Here is an 18,871-nt window from a genome sequence, read left to right as displayed (position 1 = left end):
ACAATGCTCCCTGACACTTGTTCTCAGTATGCTCCATTAACCCTGTCATGACAAGGCTCCATGGCTTTTTCATCACAATGATCCATTCCCTTTCCATCACAATGCTCCAAGACCCCTGTAATCACAATGCTCCATGCCCTTGTCATCACAAAGCTCCATGATGCATGTCATCAGAATGTTCCATGGACTTCTCATCACAATGCTCCATGCCCTTGTCATCACAATGCTCCAAGACCCCTGTAATCACAATGCTCCATGCCCCTTTTCATCTCAATGCTCCATGAACCCTGTCATCTCAATGCACCATGCCCATCATCATAGTGCTTCAGGCTATTGTCATCACAGTGATATCAAAATGCTCCATGACCTCTGTCATCACAATGATCCAAACCCTGGTGATCACAGTGTTGCATAACACTTATCATCAAAACACCCCATGACACTCATCAACACAATTATCCATGGTCTTCTCATCACAATGCTCCATGACCTTTGTCATCACAATTCTCAATACACTTGTCATCACAATGCTCCCTGACACTTTTCGTCAGTATGCTCCATGAACCGTGTCATGACAAGACTCCATGCCTTTTTCATCACAATGATCCATGCCCTTTTCTTCGCAATGCTCCAAGACCCCTGTCATCACAATGCAACATGCCCTTGTCATCACAAAGCTCCATAACGCATGTCATCAGAATGTTCCATGGACTTCTCATCACAATGCTCCATGCCCTTGTCATCACAGTGCTCCAAGACCCCTGTAATCACAATGCTCCATGCCCCTTTTCATCTCAATGCTCCATGAACCTTGTCATCACAATGCACCATGCCCATCATCATAATGCTTCAAGCTATTGTCATCACAATGAAATCAAAATGCTCCATGACCTCTGTCATCACAATGCTCCAAACCCTGGTTATCACAATGTTGCATAACACTTATCATCACAACACCCCATGATGCTCATCATCACATTTATCCATTGTCTTCTCATCACAATGCTCCATGACCTTTGTCCTCAGAATGCTCAATACACTTGTCATCACAATGCTCCCTGACACTTGTCGTCAGTATGCTCCATGAACCCTGGCATGACAAGGCTCCATGCCTTTTTCATCACAATGATCCATGCCTTTTTCTTTCTTTTTTTTTTTTAGATGAGAATAGAAGGAGTTTTATTATAGAAAGTCACCCACAGTGAAATTCCTTTAACACAACTGAATGATGATTTCTGAAGACGGGAAGCTTATGTAATCCCTTTTAAAAAAAATGGCAGCAAAATATACATAACATAAAATTTAACCTTTTAATTACTTTTAACTGTATTCATTGGCATTAAGTACATTCATATTGTTGCACAACCGTTACCACCAACCATCTCCAGACCTTCATCTCCCAAAACTGAAACTCTGAACTCATTAAACACCAACTCCCCATTCCTCCCTTCCCAGCCCCTGGACAACACCATTCTACTTTCTGTCTCTGTGAATTTGACTACCCTAGATTTCTTATATAAGTGGAATCATACAATATTTGTCCTCTTGTGACTGGCTTATTTCACTTAGCATGATGTCTTTGAGCATAATGTCATCTGTGTTTTAGCATATCAGACTTTATTTCCTTTTTAAAGCTGAGTGATATTGTACTGTATACAGCACATTTTGTTTATCCATTCATCTGCTGATGGACATTTGTGTTGTTTCCACTTTTGATTGTTGAGAAAAATTGAATCCCTCTTTAATAAGATAAGTAATGGATAGTTATAATATCCAGTTGCAAACTTCTGCTTCTTATTTGGTACACATCCAAATGAGTTTTCCTTTAGTCTCTAGTGGGCAAATTACAAAGTAGTAAGCAAGCACAATTCCTCTGAACAAAGAAGCCAGTTATAAAAATTTTCCTGCTTCCATTTCCTTCCCTTGTTGAATGTTTGCAAATTATCTGTGGAGAATAAAATTAAATGGTCATGCTTTTGAGGTGCCAGACTATAGGAACACCAGTGACAGTTCCAAGTCCAAGACTTTCCAAATGAAGGAAGGATTTCATATGGCTGAGAAATCGCCTGGCCAGCAGTGCTTGCTTTTCCAAGTGTCTCCAATGTATTCCAAGCATAATGCATTACTTACTATACCCCACTCTTTTTTTTTGCTGTAAAAAGCTTTATGGTTTCCATTTGGTCCAAGGCTTGGGAGAGAGCTCCAGGGCAGTTAAAAAGCTGCCTAGTGGCTGCAGGGAGGGGCTTCAGGCAGAAACCCTGACGCCAGAGGGGATCCTCAAAGGTCGCTGGGCTCCAGAGGCACCTAGTCATGCTGGAGGGTGAGCCTTTCGAAGAGAGACACACCCAGCCCAGCCTGGGGACCAGCCGGCCTGCGGAGGTTGGTCAGGTGGTCACCCATCTTCTTGATGAGTTTAATCTGCTCATCTAAGACAAGGCTCTCCAGGAAGTCACAGAGGCGGGGTTCTGCGTGGGCAGAACCCAGGGCACGCAGGTCCACAAGGGCCTGGTTCACGTTCTCCTCCACAAGCACGGCAGCTTCCATAGTATCCTGGGTTTTATCCCACTCATCTGGAGATGGCTTCTGCACATTCTAGAAGAAGGCGCGGCTGCCACGCTGGTTTTGTGTTTTCAAGAGATGCTTGGCTCCCTCGCACTTCTCCTTGGCCAATTCACAGAAAAAGTGGCCCATGCCCTCCAGGGCCACGTTGTCGCAGTCGAAATAGAAGCTCAGAGAGAGGAAGGTGTAGGAGCCCCTCAGCTGTGTGTCAGCCAGGGGGTTGACAGGGGCCTCCACCTCAGTGTGATAATTCTGACGAATCTGGAAACTCGTGGTTGATCGGTAGAAAGCAGTTAAGCTCAAAAAGTGGTGTTGGTTGGTCCCGGTGACCAAGGGGAGCTGAGTGGCTGATTCTGAAGGTTGTGACTGGAAAAAAGGTTGGAGGGTGACCAGAGGCTGGAGCAGGGGATGTCCATGTGGGTCTGTTCCACCCAAACACTACTGAAGCAAGAGACAGATCCAAAGCACTGCCTAGCACACTGCCTACACCCTAACCTCCTCTGCTGCAGTGAATGAATCTTATCAGTCCTTTTCTTAATTTTCTATTGCTGCATAACAAATGACTGCAAATTTCAAAGCTTAAGGCAGTACACACTCGTGAGCACACAGTTCTATGGGTCAGAAGTCTAGGTGGGTTCAACTACATCCTATGTATAAGATCACACAAGGCTGAAGCCAGGGTGTTGGCTGGGCTGGGCTGGGCTCTTATATGGAGGGTCTGGGAGATAATCTGCTTCCAAACTCATTCCCATTGTTGGCAGAATCTGGTTCCTTGAGGCTGTAGATCAGAGGTTCACTGTTTCCTTGCTGGCTGTCAGCAAGGGGTTGCTCTCTGCTTCTAAATGCTGCTTGCATTCCTTCTTTTTTTTTTCACTATATTTTTTTATTTTTTATTTTACAAATTTAATCAGTTATACATATACATATGTTCCCATATCCCCTCCCTTTTGCGTCTCCCTCCCACCCTCCCTATCCCACCCCTCCAGGCGGTCACAAAGAACCGAGCTGATCTCCCTGTGCTATGCGGCTGCTTCCCACTAGCTCTCTACCTTACATTTGGTAGTGTATATATGTCCATGCCGCTCTTTCACTTTGTCACAGCTTACCCTTCCCCCTCCCCATATCCTCAAGTCCATGCTCTAGTAGGTCTGTGTCTTTATTCCTGTCTTACCCCTATGTTCTTGATGACATTTTTTTCTTAAATTCCATATATATGTGTCAGCATACAGTATTTGTCTTTCTCTTTCTGACTTACTTCACTCTGTATGACAGACTCTAGGTCCATCCACCTCATTACAAATAGCTCAATTTCATTTCTTTTTATGGCTGAGTAATATTCCATTGTATATATGTGCCACATCTTCTTTATCCATTCATCCGATGATGGACACTTAGATTGTTTCCATCTCCGGGCTATTGTAAATAGGGCTGCTATGAACATTTTGGTACATGTCTCTTTTTGAATTATGGTTTTCTCAGGGTATATGCCCAGTAGTGGGATTGCTGGGTCATATGGTAGTTCTATTTGTAGTTTTTTAAGGAACCTCCATACCGTTCTCCATAGTGGCTGTACCAATTCACATTCCCACCAGCAGTGCAAGAGTGTTCCCTTTTTTCCACACCCTCTCCAGCATTTATTGTTTCTAGATTTTTTGATGATGGCCATTCTGACTGGTGTGAGATGATATCTCATTGTAGTTTTGATTTGCATTTCTCTAATGAGTAAAGATGTTGAGCATCCTTTCATGTGTTTGTTGGCTGTCTGTATATCTTCTGTGGAGAAATGTCTATTTAGGTCTTCTGCCCATTTTTGGATTGGGTTGTTTGTTTTTTTGCTATTGAGCTGCATGAGCTGCTTATAAATTTTGGAGATTAATCCTTTGTCAGTTGCTTCATTTGCAAATATTTTCTCCCATTCTGAGGGTTGTCTTTTGGTCTTGTTTATGGTTTCCTTTGCTGTGGAAAAGCTTTGAAGTTTCATTAGGTCCCATGTGTTTATCTTTGTCTTTATTTCCATTTCTCTAGGAGATGGGTCAAAAAGGATCTTGCTGTGATTTATGTCATAGAGTGTTCTGCCTATGTTTTCCTCTAAGAGTTTGATAGTTTCTGGCCTTACATTTAGGTCTTTAATCCATTTTGAGCTAATTTTTGTGTATGGTGTTAGGGAGTGATCTAATCTCATACTTTTACATGTCCCTGTCCAGTTTTCCCAGCACCACTTATTGAAGAGACTGTCCTTTCTCCACTGTACATTCCTGCCTCCTTTATCAAAGATAAGGTGACCATATGTCCGTGGGTTTATCTCTGGGCTTTCTATCCTGTTCCATTGATCTATCTTTCTGTTTTTGTGCCAGTACCATACTGTCTTGATTACTGTAGCTTTGTAGTATAGTCTGAAGTCAGGGAGCCTGATTCCTCCAGCTCCATTTTTCGTTCTCAAGATTGCTTTGGCTATTCGGGGTCTTTTGTGTTTCCATACAAATTGTGAAATTTTTTGTTCTAGTTCTGTGAAAAATGCCATTGGTAGTTTGATAGGTATTGCATTGAATCTGTAGATTGCTTTGGGTAGTAGAGTCATTTTCACAATGTTGATTCTTCCAATCCAAGAACATGGTACATCTCTCCATCTATTTGTATCATCTTTAATTTCTTTCATCAGTGTCTTATAATTTTCTGCATACAGGTCTTTTGTCTCCTTAGGTAGGTTTATTCCTAGATATTTTTTTCTTTTTGTTGCAATGGTAAATGGGAGTGTTTCCTTGATTTCACTTTCAGATTTTTCATCATTAGTATATAGGAATGCCAGAGATTTCTGTGCATTAATTTTGTATCCTGCAACTTTACCAAATTCATTGATTAGCTCTAGTAGTTTTCTGGTAGCATCTTTAGGATTCTCTATGTATAGTATCATGTCATCTGCAAACAGTGACAGCTTTACTTCTTCTTTTCCCATTTGGATTCCTTTTATTTCCTTTTCTTCTCTGATTGCTGTGGCTAAAACTTCCAAAACTATGTTAAATAAGAGTGGTGAGAGTGGGCAACCTTGTCTTGTTCCTGATCTTAGTGGAAATGGTTTCAGTTTTTCACCATTGAGGACGATGCTGGCTGTGGGTTTGTCATATATGGCCTTTATTATGTTGAGGAAAGTTCCCTCTATGCCTACTTTCTGCAGGGTTTTTATCATAAATGGGTGTTGAATTTTGTCAAAAGCTTTCTCTGCATCTATTGAGATGATCATATGGTTTTTCTCCTTCAACTTGTTAATATGGTGTATCACATTGATTGATTTGCGTATATTGAAGAATCCCTGCATTCCTGGAATAAACCCCACTTGATCATGGTGTATGATCCTTTTAATGTGCTGTTGGATTCTGTTTGCTAGTATTTTGTTGAGGATTTTTGCATCTATGTTCATCAGTGATATTGGCCTGTAGTTTTCTTTCTTTGTGACATCCTTGTCTGGTTTTGGTATCAAGGTGATGGTGGCCTCGTAGAATGAGTTTGGGAGTGTTCCTCCCTCTGCTATATTTTGGAAGAGTTTGAGAAGGATAGGTGTTAGCTCTTCTCTAAATGCTTGATAGAATTCGCCTGTGAAGCCATCTGGTCCTGGGCTTTTGTTTGTTGGAAGATTTTTAATCACAGTTTCAATTTCAGTGCTTGTGATTGGTCTATTCATATTTTCTATTTCTTCCTGAGTCAGTCTTGGCAGGTTGTGCATTTCTAAGAATTTGTCCATTTCTTCCAGGTTGTCCATTTTATTGGCATAGAGTTGCTTATAGTAATCTCTCATGATCTTTTGTATTTCTGCAGTGTCAGTTGTTACTTCTCCTTTTTCATTTCTAATTCTATTGATTTGAGTCTTCTCCCTTTTTTTCTTGATGAGTCTGGCTAATGGTTTATCAATTTTGTTTATCTTCTCAAAGAACCAGCTTTTAGTTTTATTGATCTTTGCTATCGTTTCCTTCATTTCTTTTTCATTTATTTCTGATCTGATTTTTATGATTTCTTTCCTTCTGCTAACTTTGGGATGTTTTTGTTCTTCTTTCTCTAATTGCTTTAGGTGCAAGGTTAGGTTGTTTATTCGAGATATTTCCTGTTTCTTAAGGTGTGATTGAATTGCCATAAACTTCCCTCTTAGAACTGCTTTTGCTGCATCCCATAGGTTTTGGGTCGTCGTGTCTCCATTGTCATTTGTTTCTAGGTATTTTTTAATTTCCTCTTTGATTTCTTCAGTGATCACTTCGTTATTAAGTAGTGTATTGTTTAGCCTCCATGTGTTTGTATGTTTTACAGCTTTTTTCCTGTAATTGATATCTAGTCTCATAGCATTGTGGTCGGAAAAGATACTTGATACAATTTCAATTTTCTTAAATTTACCAAGGCTTGATTTGTGACCCAAGATATGATCTATCCTGGAGAATGTTCCATGAGCACTTGAGAAAAATGTGTATTCTGTTGTTTTTGGATGGAATGTCCTATAAATATCAATTAAGTCCATCTTGTTTAATGTATCATTTAAAGCTTGTGTTTCCTTATTTATTTTCATTTTGGATGACCTGTCCATTGGTGAAAGTGGGGTGTTAAAGTCCCCTACTATGATTGTGTTACTGTCGATTTCTCCTTTTATGGCTGTTAATATTTCCCTTATGTATTGAGGTGCTCCTATGTTTGGTGCATAAATATTTACAATTGTTATATCTTCTTCTTGGATTGATCCCTTGATCATTATGTAGTGTCCTTCTTTGTCTCTTCTAGTAGTCTTTATTTTAAAGTCTATTTTGTCTGATATGAGAATTGCTACTCCAGCTTTCTTTTGGTTTCCATTTGCATGGAATATCTTTTTCCATCCCCTTACTTTCAGTCTGTATGTATCTCTAGGTCTGAAGTGGGTCTCTTGTAGACAGCATATATATGGGTCTTGTTTTTGTATCCATTCAGCCAGTCTGTGTCTTTTGGTGGGAGCATTTAGTCCATTTACATTTAAGGTAATTATTGATATGTATGTTCCTATTCCCATTTTCTTAATTGTTTTGGGTTCGTTATTGTAGGTCTTTTCCTTCTGTTGTGTTTCTTGCCTAGAGAAGTTCCTTTAGCATTTGTTGTAAAGCTGGTATGGTGGTGCTGAACTCTCTCAGCTTTTGCTTGTCTGTAAAGGTTTTAATTTCTCCATCAAATCTGAATGAGATCCTTGCTGGGTAGAGTAATCTTGGTTGCAGGTTTTTCTCCTTCATCACTTTAAGTATGTCCTGCCACTCCCTTCTGGCTTGTACAGTTTCTACTGAGAGATCAGCTGTTATCCTGATGGGGATTCCCTTGTGTGTTATTTGTTGTTTTTGCCTTGCTGCTTTTAATATGATTTCTTTGTGTTTAATTTTTGACAGTTTGATTAATATGTGTCTTGGTGTATTTCTCCTTGGATTTATTCTGTATGGGACTCTCTGTGCCTCCTGGACTTGATTAACTATTTCCTTTCCCATATTAGGGAAGTTTTCAACTATAATCTCTTCAAATATTTTCTCAGTCCCTTTCTTTTTCTCTTCTTCTTCTGGAACCCCTATAATTCGAATGTTGGTGCGTTTAATGTTGTCCCAGAGCTCTCTGAGACTGTCCTCTGTTCTTTTCATTCTTTTTTCTTTATTTTGCTGTGCAGCAGTTATTTCCACTATTTTATCTTCCACCTCACTTATCCGTTCTTCTGCCTCAGTTATTCTGCTATTGATCCCATCTAGAGTATTTTTTATTTCATTTATTGTGTTTTTAATCGATGCTTGATTCGTCTTTAGTTCTTCTAGGTCCTTGTTAACTGTTTCTTGCATTTTGTCTATTCTATTTCCAAGATTTTGGATCATCTTTACCATCATTATTCTGAATTCTTTTTCAGATAGACTGCCTATTACCTCTTCATTTGTTAGGTCTGGTGGGTTTTTATCTTGCTCCTTCTCCTGCTGTGTGTTTTTCTGTCTTCTCATTTTGCTTATGTTACTGTGTTTGGGGTCTCCTCTTTGCAGGCTGCAGGTTCGTAGTTCCCGTTGTTTTTGGTGTCTGTCCCCAGTGGCTAAGGTTGGTTTAGTGGGTTGTGTAGGCTTCTTGGTGTAGGGGACTACTGCCTGTGTTCTGGTGGATGAGGCTGGATCTTGTCTTTCTGGTGGGCAGGTCCACGTCTGGTGGTGTGTTTTGGGGTGTTTGCGGACTTTTTATGATTTGAGGCAGCCTCTCTGCTAATGGGTGGTGTTGTGTTCCTGTCTTGCTAGTTGTTTGGCATAGGGTGTCCAGCACTGTAGCTTGCTGGTCGTTGAGTGAAGCTGGGTGCTGGTGTTGAGATGGAGATCTCTGGAAGATTTTCGCCGTTTGATATTATGTGGAGCTGGGAGGTCTCTTGTGGACCAGTGTCCTGAAGTTCGCTCTCCCACCTCAGAGGCACAGCACTGACTCCTGGCTCCTCAATTTGGGATGATTTGTTGTCTATTCATGTATTCCACAGTTGCAGGGTACATGAAGTTGATTGTGGAGCTTTAATCCGCTGCTTCTGAGGCTGCTGGGAGAGGTTTCCCTTTCTCTTCTTTGTTCTCACAGCTCCTGGGTCTCAGCTTTGGATTTGGCCCCGCCTCTGCGTGTAGGTCGCCGGAGGGCGTCTGTTCTTCGCTCAGACAGGACAGGGTTAAAGGAGCAGCCTCTTCGGGGACTCTGGCTCACTCAGGCCGGGCGGGAGGGAGGGGCACGGAGTGCGGGGCGTGCCTGCAGCGGCAGAGGTCGGCGTGATGTTGCACCAGCCCGGGGCGCGCCGTGCGTTCTCCCAGGGAAGCCGCCCCTGGATCCCGGGACCCCGGCAGTGGCAGGCTGCACAGGCTCCCGGAAGGGCGGTTTGGACAGTGTCCTGCGCTAGCACACAGGCTTCTTGGCAGCGGCAGCAGCAGCCCCAGCGTCCCACGCCCGTCTCTGGGCTCCGCGCTTTCAGCCGCGACTCGCGCCCGTCTCTGGAGCTCCTTTACGCGGCGCTCTTAATCCCCTCTCCTCGCACACCAGGAAACCAAGAGGGAAGAAAAAGTCTCCTGCCTCTTCGGCAGCTCCAGAGTTTTCCCGGACTCCCTCCCAGCTAGCTGTGGCACATTAGGCCCCTTCAGGCTGATTTCTCGCCGCCAGTCCCAATCCTCTCCCTGCGCTCTGACCGAAGCCCGAGCCTCAGCTCCAGCGCCGCCCGCCCTGGCGGGGGAGCAGACAAGCCTCTCGGGCTGGTGAGTGCCGCTCGGCACCGCTCCTCTCTGTGGGAATCTCTCTGCTTTGCCCTACCCAGGTATGTGGGGAGTTTCTTGCCTTTTGGGAGGTCTGGGGTCTTCTGCCAGCGTTCAGTAGTTGTTCTGTAGGAGTTGTTGCACGTGTAGCTGTATTTCTGGTGTATCTGTGGGGAGGAAGGTGATCTCCGCGTCTTACTCTTCCGCCATCTTACCCGGAAGTCCTGATCCATGCCTTTTTCATCACAATGCCCCACCACCCCTTTAATCACAATGCTCCATGCCCTTGTCATCACAAAGCTCCATGACGCTTGTCATCAGAATGTTCCATGGACTTCTCATCACAATGTTCCATGCCCTTGTCATCACAATGCTCCAAGACCCCTGTAATCACAATGCTCCATGCCCTTGTCATCACGAAGCTCCATGACAAATGTCATCAGAATGTTCCATGGACTTCTCATCACAATGCTCCATGCCCTTGTCATCACAATGCTCCAAGACCCCTGTAATCACAATGCTCCATGCCCCTTTTCATCTCAATGCTCCATGAACCCTGTCATCACAATGCACCATGCACATCATCATAATGCTTCAGTCTATTGTCATCACAATGAAATCAAAATGCTCCATGACCTCTGTCATCACAATGCTCCATACCCTGATGATCACAATGTTGCATAACACTTATCATCACAACACCGCATAACGCTCATCATCACAATTATCCATGGTCCTCTCATCACAATGCTCCATGACCTTTTTCATCACAATTCTCAATACACTTGTCATCACAATGCTCCCTGACACTTGTTGTCAGTATGCTCCATTAACCCTGTCATGACAAGGCTCCATGCCTTTTTCATCACAATGATCCATTCCCTTTCCATCACAATGCTCCAAGACCCCTGTAATCACAATGCTCCATGCCCTTGTCATCACAAAGCTCCATGATGCATGTCATCAGAATGTTCCATGGACTTCTCATCACAATGCTCCATGCCCTTGTCATCACAATGATCCAAGACCCCTGTAATCACAATGCTCCATGCCCCTTTTCATCTCAATGCTACATGAACCCTGTCAGCACAATCCACCGTGCCCATCATCATAATGCTTCAGGCTATTGTCATCACAATGAAATCAAAATGCTCCATGACCTCTGTCATCACAATGCTCCAAACCCTGGTGGTCACAATGTTGCATAACACTTATCATCACAACACCCCATGACGCTCATCATCACAATTACCCATGGTCTTCTCATCACAATGCTCCATGACCTTTGTCATCACAATTCTCAATACACTTGTCATCACAATGCTCCCTGACACTTGTCGTCAGTATGCTCCATCAACCCTCTAATGACAAGGCTCCATGCCTTTTTCACCACAATGATCCATGCCCTTTCATCACAATGCTCCAAGACCCCTGTAATCACAATGCTCCATGCCCTTGCCATCACAAAGCTCCATGACGCATGCCATCAGAATGTTCCATGGACTTCTCATCACAATGCTCAATGCCCTTGCCATCACAATGCTCCATGACCCCTTTAATCACAATGCTCCATGCCCCTTTTCATCTCAATGCCCCATGAACCCTGTCATCACAATGCACCATGCGCATCATCATAATGCTTCAGGCTATTGTCATCACAATGAAATAAAAATGCTCCATGACCTCTGTCATCACAATGCTCCAAATCCTGGTGATCCCAATGTTGCATAACACTTATCATCTCAACACCCCATGACGCTCATCATCACAATTATCCATGGTCTTCTCATCACAATGCTCCATGACTTTTGTCATCAAATTTCTCAATACACTTTTCATCACAATGCTTCCTGACACTTGTCGTCAGTATGCTCCATGAACCCTGTCATGACAAGTCTCCATGCCTTTTTCATCACAATGATCCATGCCCTTTTCATCGCAATGCTCCAAGACCCGTGTAATCACAATGCTCCATGCCCTTGTCAAAACAAAACTCCATGACGCATGTCATCAGAATGTTCCATGGACTTCTCATCACAATGCTCCATGCCCTTTTCATCACAATGCTCCAAGACCCCTGTAATCACAATGCTCCATTCCCCTTTTCATCTCATGCTCCATGAACCCTGTCATCACAATGCACCATACGCATCATCATAATGCTTCAGGCTATTGTCATCACAGTGAAATCAAAATGCTCCATGACCTCTGTCATCACAATGCTCCAAACCCTGGTTATCACAATGTTGCATAACACTTATCATCACAACACACCATGATGCTCATCATCACAATTATCCATGGTCTTCTCATCACAATGCTCCATGACTTTTGTCCTCACAATGCTCAATACACTTGTCATCACAATGCTCCCTGACACTTGTCATCAGTATGCTCCATGAACCCTGTCATGACAAGGCTCCATGCGTTTTTCATCACAATGATCCATTCCCTTTCCATCACAATGCTCCAAGACCCCAGTAATCACAATGCTCCATGCCCTTGTCATGACAAAGCTCCATGATGCATGTCATCAGAATGTTCCATGGACTTCTCATCACAATGCTCCATGCCCTTGTCATCACAATGCTCCAAGACCCCTGTAATCACAATGCTCCATGCCCCTTTTCATCTCAATGCACCATGAACCCTGTCATAACAATGCTCCATGCCCCTTTTCATCTCAATGCTCCATGAACCTTGTCATCACAATGCACCATGCCCATCATCATAATGCTTGAGGCTATTGTCATCACAATGAAATCAAAATGCTCCATGACCTCTGTCATCACAATGCTCCAAACCCTGGTGATCACAATGTTGCATAACACTTATCATCACAACACCCCATGACGCTCATCATGACAATTATCCATGGTCTACTCATCACAATGCTCCATGACCTTTGTCATCACAATTCTCAATACACTTGTCATCACAATGCTCCCTGACACTTGTCGTCAGTATGCTCCATGAACCCTGTCATGACAAGGCTCCATGCCTTTTTCATCACAATGATCCATGCCTTTTTCTTTTTTTTTTTTTTTTAGATGAGAATAGAAGGAGTTTTATTATAGAAAGTCACCCACAGTGAAATTCCTTTAACACAACTGAATGATGATTTCTGAAGAAGGGAAGCTTATGTAATCCCTTTTTAAAAAAAAATGGCAGCAAAATATACATAACATAAAATTTAACCTTTTAATTACTTTTAACTGTATTCATTGGCATTAAGTACATTCATATTGTTGCACAACCATTACCACCAACCATCTCCACACCTTCATCTCCCAAAACTGAAACTCTGAACTCATTAAACACCAACTCCCCATTCCTCCCTTCCCAGCCCCTGGACAACACCATTCTACTTTCTGTCTCTGTGAATTTGACTACCCTAGATTTCTTATATAAGTGGAATCATACAATATTTGTCCTCTTGTGACTGGCTTATTTCACTTAGCATGATGTCTTTGAGCATAATGTCATCTGTGTTTTAGCATATCAGACTTTATTTCCTTTTTAAAGCTGAGTGATATTGTACTGTATACAGCACATTTTGTTTATCCATTCATCTGCTGATGGACATTTGTGTTGTTTCCACTTTTGATTGTTGAGAAAAATTGAATCCCTCTTTAATAAGATAAGTAATGGACAGTTATAATATCCAGTTGCAACCTTCTGCTTCTTATTTGGTACACATCCAAATGAGTTTTCCTTTAGTCTCTAGTGGGCAAATTACAAAGTAGTAAGCAAGCACAATTCCTCTGAACAAAGAAGCCAGTTATAAAAATTTTCCTGCTTCCATTTCCTTCCCTTGTTGAATGTTTGCAAATTATCTGTGGAGAATAAAATTAAATGGTCATGCTTTTGAGGTGCCAGACTATAGGAACACCAGTGACAGTTCCAAGTCCAAGACTTTCCAAATGAAGGAAGGATTTCACATGGCTGAGAAATCGCCTGGCCAGCAGTGCTTGCTTTTCCAAGTGTCTCCAATGTATTCCAAGCATAATGCATTACTTACTATACCCCACTCTTTTTTTTTTGCTGTAAAAAGCTTTATGGTTTCCATTTGGTCCAAGGCTTGGGAGAGAGCTCCAGGGCAGTTAAAAAGCTGCCTAGTGGCTGCAGGGAGGGGCTTCAGGCAGAAACCCTGACGCCAGAGGGGATCCTCAAAGGTCGCTGGGCTCCAGAGGCACCTAGTCATGCTGGAGGGTGAGCCTTTCGAAGAGAGACCCACCCAGCCCAGCCTGGGGACCAGCCGGCCTGCGGAGGTTGGTCAGGTGGTCACCCATCTTCTTGATGAGTTTAATCTGCTCATCTAAGACAAGGCTCTCCAGGAAGTCACAGAGGCGGGGGTCTGCGTGGGCAGAACCCAGGGCACGCAGGTCCACAAGGGCCTGGTTCACGTTCTCCTCCACAAGCACGGCAGCTTCCATAGTATCCTGGGTTTTATCCCACTCATCTGGAGATGGCTTCTGCACATTCTAGAAGAAGGCGCGGCTGCCACGCTGGTTTTGTGTTTTCAAGAGATGCTTGGCTCCCTCGCACTTCTCCTTGGCCAATTCACAGAAAAAGTGGCCCATGCCCTCCAGGGCCACGTTGTCGCAGTCGAAATAGAAGCTCAGAGAGAGGGAGGTGTAGGAGGCCCTCAGCTGTGTGTCAGCCAGGGGGTTGACAGGGGCCTCCACCTCAGTGTGATAATTCTGACGAATCTGGAAACTCGTGGTTGATCGGTAGAAAGCAGTTAAGCTCAAAAAGTGGTGTTGGTTGGTCCCGGTGACCAAGGGGAGCTGAGTGGCTGATTCTGAAGGTTGTGACTGGAAAAAAGGTTGGAGGGTGACCAGAGGCTGGAGCAGGGGATGTCCATGTGGGTCTGTTCCACCCAAACACTACTGAAGCAAGAGACAGATCCAAAGCACTGCCTAGCACACTGCCTACACCCTAACCTCCTCTGCTGCAGTGAATGAATCTTATCAGTCCTTTTCTTAATTTTCTATTGCTGCATAACAAATGACTGCAAATTTCAAAGCTTAAGGCAGTACACACTCGTGAGCACACAGTTCTATGGGTCAGAAGTCTAGGTGGGTTCAACTACATCCTATGTATAAGATCACACAAGGCTGAAGCCAGGGTGTTGGCTGGGCTGGGCTGGGCTCTTATATGGAGGGTCTGGGAGATAATCTGCTTCCAAACTCATTCCCATTGTTGGCAGAATCTGGTTCCTTGAGGCTGTAGATCAGAGGTTCACTGTTTCCTTGCTGGCTGTCAGCAAGGGGTTGCTCTCTGCTTCTAAATGCTGCTTGCATTCCTTCTTTTTTTTTTCACTATATTTTTTTTATTTTTTTTATTTTACAAATTTAATCAGTTATACATATACATATGTTCCCATATCCCCTCCCTTTTGCGTCTCCCTCCCACCCTCCCTATCCCACCCCTCCAGGCGGTCACAAAGAACCGAGCTGATCTCCCTGTGCTATGCGGCTGCTTCCCACTAGCTCTCTACCTTACATTTGGTAGTGTATATATGTCCATGCCGCTCTTTCACTTTGTCACAGCTTACCCTTCCCCCTCCCCATATCCTCAAGTCCATGCTCTACTAGGTCTGTGTCTTTATTCCTGTCTTACCCCTATGTTCTTGATGACATTTTTTTCTTAAATTCCATATATATGTGTCAGCATACAGTATTTGTCTTTCTCTTTCTGACTTACTTCACTCTGTATGACAGACTCTAGGTCCATCCACCTCATTACAAATAGCTCAATTTCATTTCTTTTTATGGCTGAGTAATATTCCATTGTATATATGTGCCACATCTTCTTTATCCATTCATCCGATGATGGACACTTAGGTTGTTTCCATCTCCGGGCTATTGTAAATAGGGCTGCTATGAACATTTTGGTACATGTCTCTTTTTGAATTATGGTTTTCTCAGGGTATATGCCTAGTAGTGGGATTGCTGGGTCATATGGTAGTTCTATTTGTAGTTTTTTAAGGAACCTCCATACCGTTCTCCATAGTGGCTGTACCAATTCACATTCCCACCAGCAGTGCAAGAGTGTTCCCTTTTTTCCACACCCTCTCCAGCATTTATTGTTTCTAGATTTTTTGATGATGGCCATTCTGACTGGTGTGAGATGATATCTCATTGTAGTTTTGATTTGCATTTCTCTAATGAGTAAAGATGTTGAGCATCCTTTCATGTGTTTGTTGGCTGTCTGTATATCTTCTGTGGAGAAATGTCTATTTAGGTCTTCTGCCCATTTTTGGATTGGGTTGTTTGTGTTTTTGCTATTGAGCTGCATGAGCTGCTTATGAATTTTGGAGATTAATCCTTTGTCAGTTGCTTCATTTGCAAATATTTTCTCCCATTCTGAGGGTTGTCTTTTGGTCTTGTTTATGGTTTCCTTTGCTGTGGAAAAGCTTTGAAGTTTCATTAGGTCCCATGTGTTTATCTTTGTCTTTATTTCCATTTCTCTAGGAGATGGGTCAAAAAGGATCTTGCTGTGATTTATGTCATAGAGTGTTCTGCCTATGTTTTCCTCTAAGAGTTTGATAGTTTCTGGCCTTACATTTAGGTCTTTAATCCATTTTGAGCTAATTTTTGTGTATGGTGTTAGGGAGTGATCTAATCTCATACTTTTACATGTCCCTGTCCAGTTTTCCCAGCACCACTTATTGAAGAGACTGTCCTTTCTCCACTGTACATTCCTGCCTCCTTTATCAAAGATAAGGTGACCATATGTCTGTGGGTTTATCTCTGGGCTTTCTACCCTGTTCCATTGATCTATCTTTCTGTTTTTGTGCCAGTACCATACTGTCTTGATTACTGTAGCTTTGTAGTATAGTCTGAAGTCAGGGAGCCTGATTCCTCCAGCTCCATTTTTCATTCTCAAGATTGCTTTGGCTATTCGGGGTCTTTTGTGTTTCCATACAAATTGTGAAATTTTTTGTTCTAGTTCTGTGAAAAATGCCATTGGTAGTTTGATAGGTATTGCATTGAATCTGTAGATTGCTTTGGGTAGTAGAGTCATTTTCACAATGTTGATTCTTCCAATCCAAGAACATGGTACATCTCTCCATCTATTTGTATCATCTTTAATTTCTTTCATCAGTGTCTTATAATTTTCTGCATACAGGTCTTTTGTCTCCTTAGGTAAGTTTATTCCTAGATATTTTTTTCTTTTTGTTGCAATGGTAAATGGGAGTGTTTCCTTGATTTCACTTTCAGATTTTTCATCATTAGTATATAGGAATGCCAGAGATTTCTGTGCATTAATTTTGTATCCTGCAACTTTACCAAATTCATTGATTAGCTCTAGTAGTTTTCTGGTAGCATCTTTAGGATTCTCTATGTATAGTATCATGTCATCTGCAAACAGTGACAGCTTTACTTCTTCTTTTCCCATTTGGATTCCTTTTATTTCCTTTTCTTCTCTGATTGCTGTGGCTAAAACTTCCAAAACTATGTTAAATAAGAGTGGTGAGAGTGGGCAACCTTGTCTTGTTCCTGATCTTAGTGGAAATGGTTTCAGTTTTTCACCATTGAGGACGATGCTGGCTGTGGGTTTGTCATATATGGCCTTTATTATGTTGAGGAAAGTTCCCTCTATGCCTACTTTCTGCAGGGTTTTTATCATAAATGGGTGTTGAATTTTGTCAAAAGCTTTCTCTGCATCTATTGAGATGATCATATGGTTTTTCTCCTTCAACTTGTTAATATGGTGTATCACATTGATTGATTTGCGTATATTGAAGAATCCCTGCATTCCTGGAATAAACCCCACTTGATCATGGTGTATGATCCTTTTAATGTGCTGTTGGATTCTGTTTGCTAGTATTTTGTTGAGGATTTTTGCATCTATGTTCATCAGTGATATTGGCCTGTAGTTTTCTTTCTTTGTGACATCCTTGTCTGGTTTTGGTATCAAGGTGATGGTGGCCTCGTAGAATGAGTTTGGGAGTGTTCCTCCCTCTGCTATATTTTGGAAGAGTTTGAGAAGGATAGGTGTTAGCTCTTCTCTAAATGCTTGATAGAATTCGCCTGTGAAGCCATCTGGTCCTGGGCTTTTGTTTGTTGGAAGATTTTTAATCACAGTTTCAATTTCAGTGCTTGTGATTGGTCTATTCATATTTTCTATTTCTTCCTGAGTCAGTCTTGGCAGGTTGTGCATTTCTAAGAATTTGTCCATTTCTTCCAGGTTGTCCATTTTATTGGCATAGAGTTGCTTATAGTAATCTCTCATGATCTTTTGTATTTCTGCAGTGTCAGTTGTTACTTCTCCTTTTTCATTTCTAATTCTATTGATTTGAGTCTTCTCCCTTTTTTTCTTGATGAGTCTGGCTAATGGTTTATCAATTTTGTTTATCTTCTCAAAGAACCAGCTTTTAGTTTTATTGATCTTTGCTATCGTTTCCTTCATTTCTTTTTCATTTATTTCTGATCTGATTTTTATGATTTCTTTCCTTCTGCTAACTTTGGGATGTTTTTGTTCTTCTTTCTCTAATTGCTTTAGGTGCAAGGTTAGGTTGTTTATTCGAGATATTTCCTGTTTCTTAAGGTGTGATTGAATTGCCATAAACTTCCCTCTTAGAACTGCTTTTGCTGCATCCCATAGGTTTTGGGTCGTCGTGTCTCCATTGTCATTTGTTTCTAGGTATTTTTTAATTTCCTCTTTGATTTCTTCAGTGATCACTTCGTTATTAAGTAGTGTATTGTTTAGCCTCCATGTGTTTGTATGTTTTACAGCTTTTTTCCTGTAATTGATATCTAGTCTCATAGCATTGTGGTCGGAAAAGATACTTGATACAATTTCAATTTTCTTAAATTTACCAACGCTTGATTTGTGACCCAAGATATGATCTATCCTGGAGAATGTTCCATGAGCACTTGAGAAAAATGTGTATTCTGTTGTTTTTGGATGGAATGTCCTATAAATATCAATTAAGTCCATCTTGTTTAATGTATCATTTAAAGCTTGTGTTTCCTTATTTATTTTCATTTTGGATGACCTGTCCATTGGTGAAAGTGGGGTGTTAAAGTCCCCTACTATGATTGTGTTACTGTCGATTTCTCCTTTTATGG

The 18,871-nt window shown here is 42.0% G+C and overlaps 2 pseudogenes; both read right to left on the bottom strand.

The window, feature by feature from the left end:
- Positions 1–2,304: 2,304 nt before the first annotated feature.
- Positions 2,305–3,311, bottom strand: LOC132482920 (ferritin light chain-like; annotated as a pseudogene).
- A 10,673-nt stretch (positions 3,312–13,984) lies between these two features.
- On the bottom strand, positions 13,985–14,991 carry LOC132482919 (ferritin light chain-like; annotated as a pseudogene).
- Between the last annotated feature and the right edge of the window lie 3,880 nt (positions 14,992–18,871).

This window comes from Mesoplodon densirostris, unplaced genomic scaffold, assembly GCF_025265405.1.
Source record: "Mesoplodon densirostris isolate mMesDen1 unplaced genomic scaffold, mMesDen1 primary haplotype scaffold_35, whole genome shotgun sequence".
NCBI classification, from domain to species: Eukaryota; Metazoa; Chordata; class Mammalia; order Artiodactyla; family Ziphiidae; genus Mesoplodon; species Mesoplodon densirostris.
Note: the sequence above shows the minus strand (reverse complement) of the source record. Positions and strands in the feature narration are given on the sequence as shown.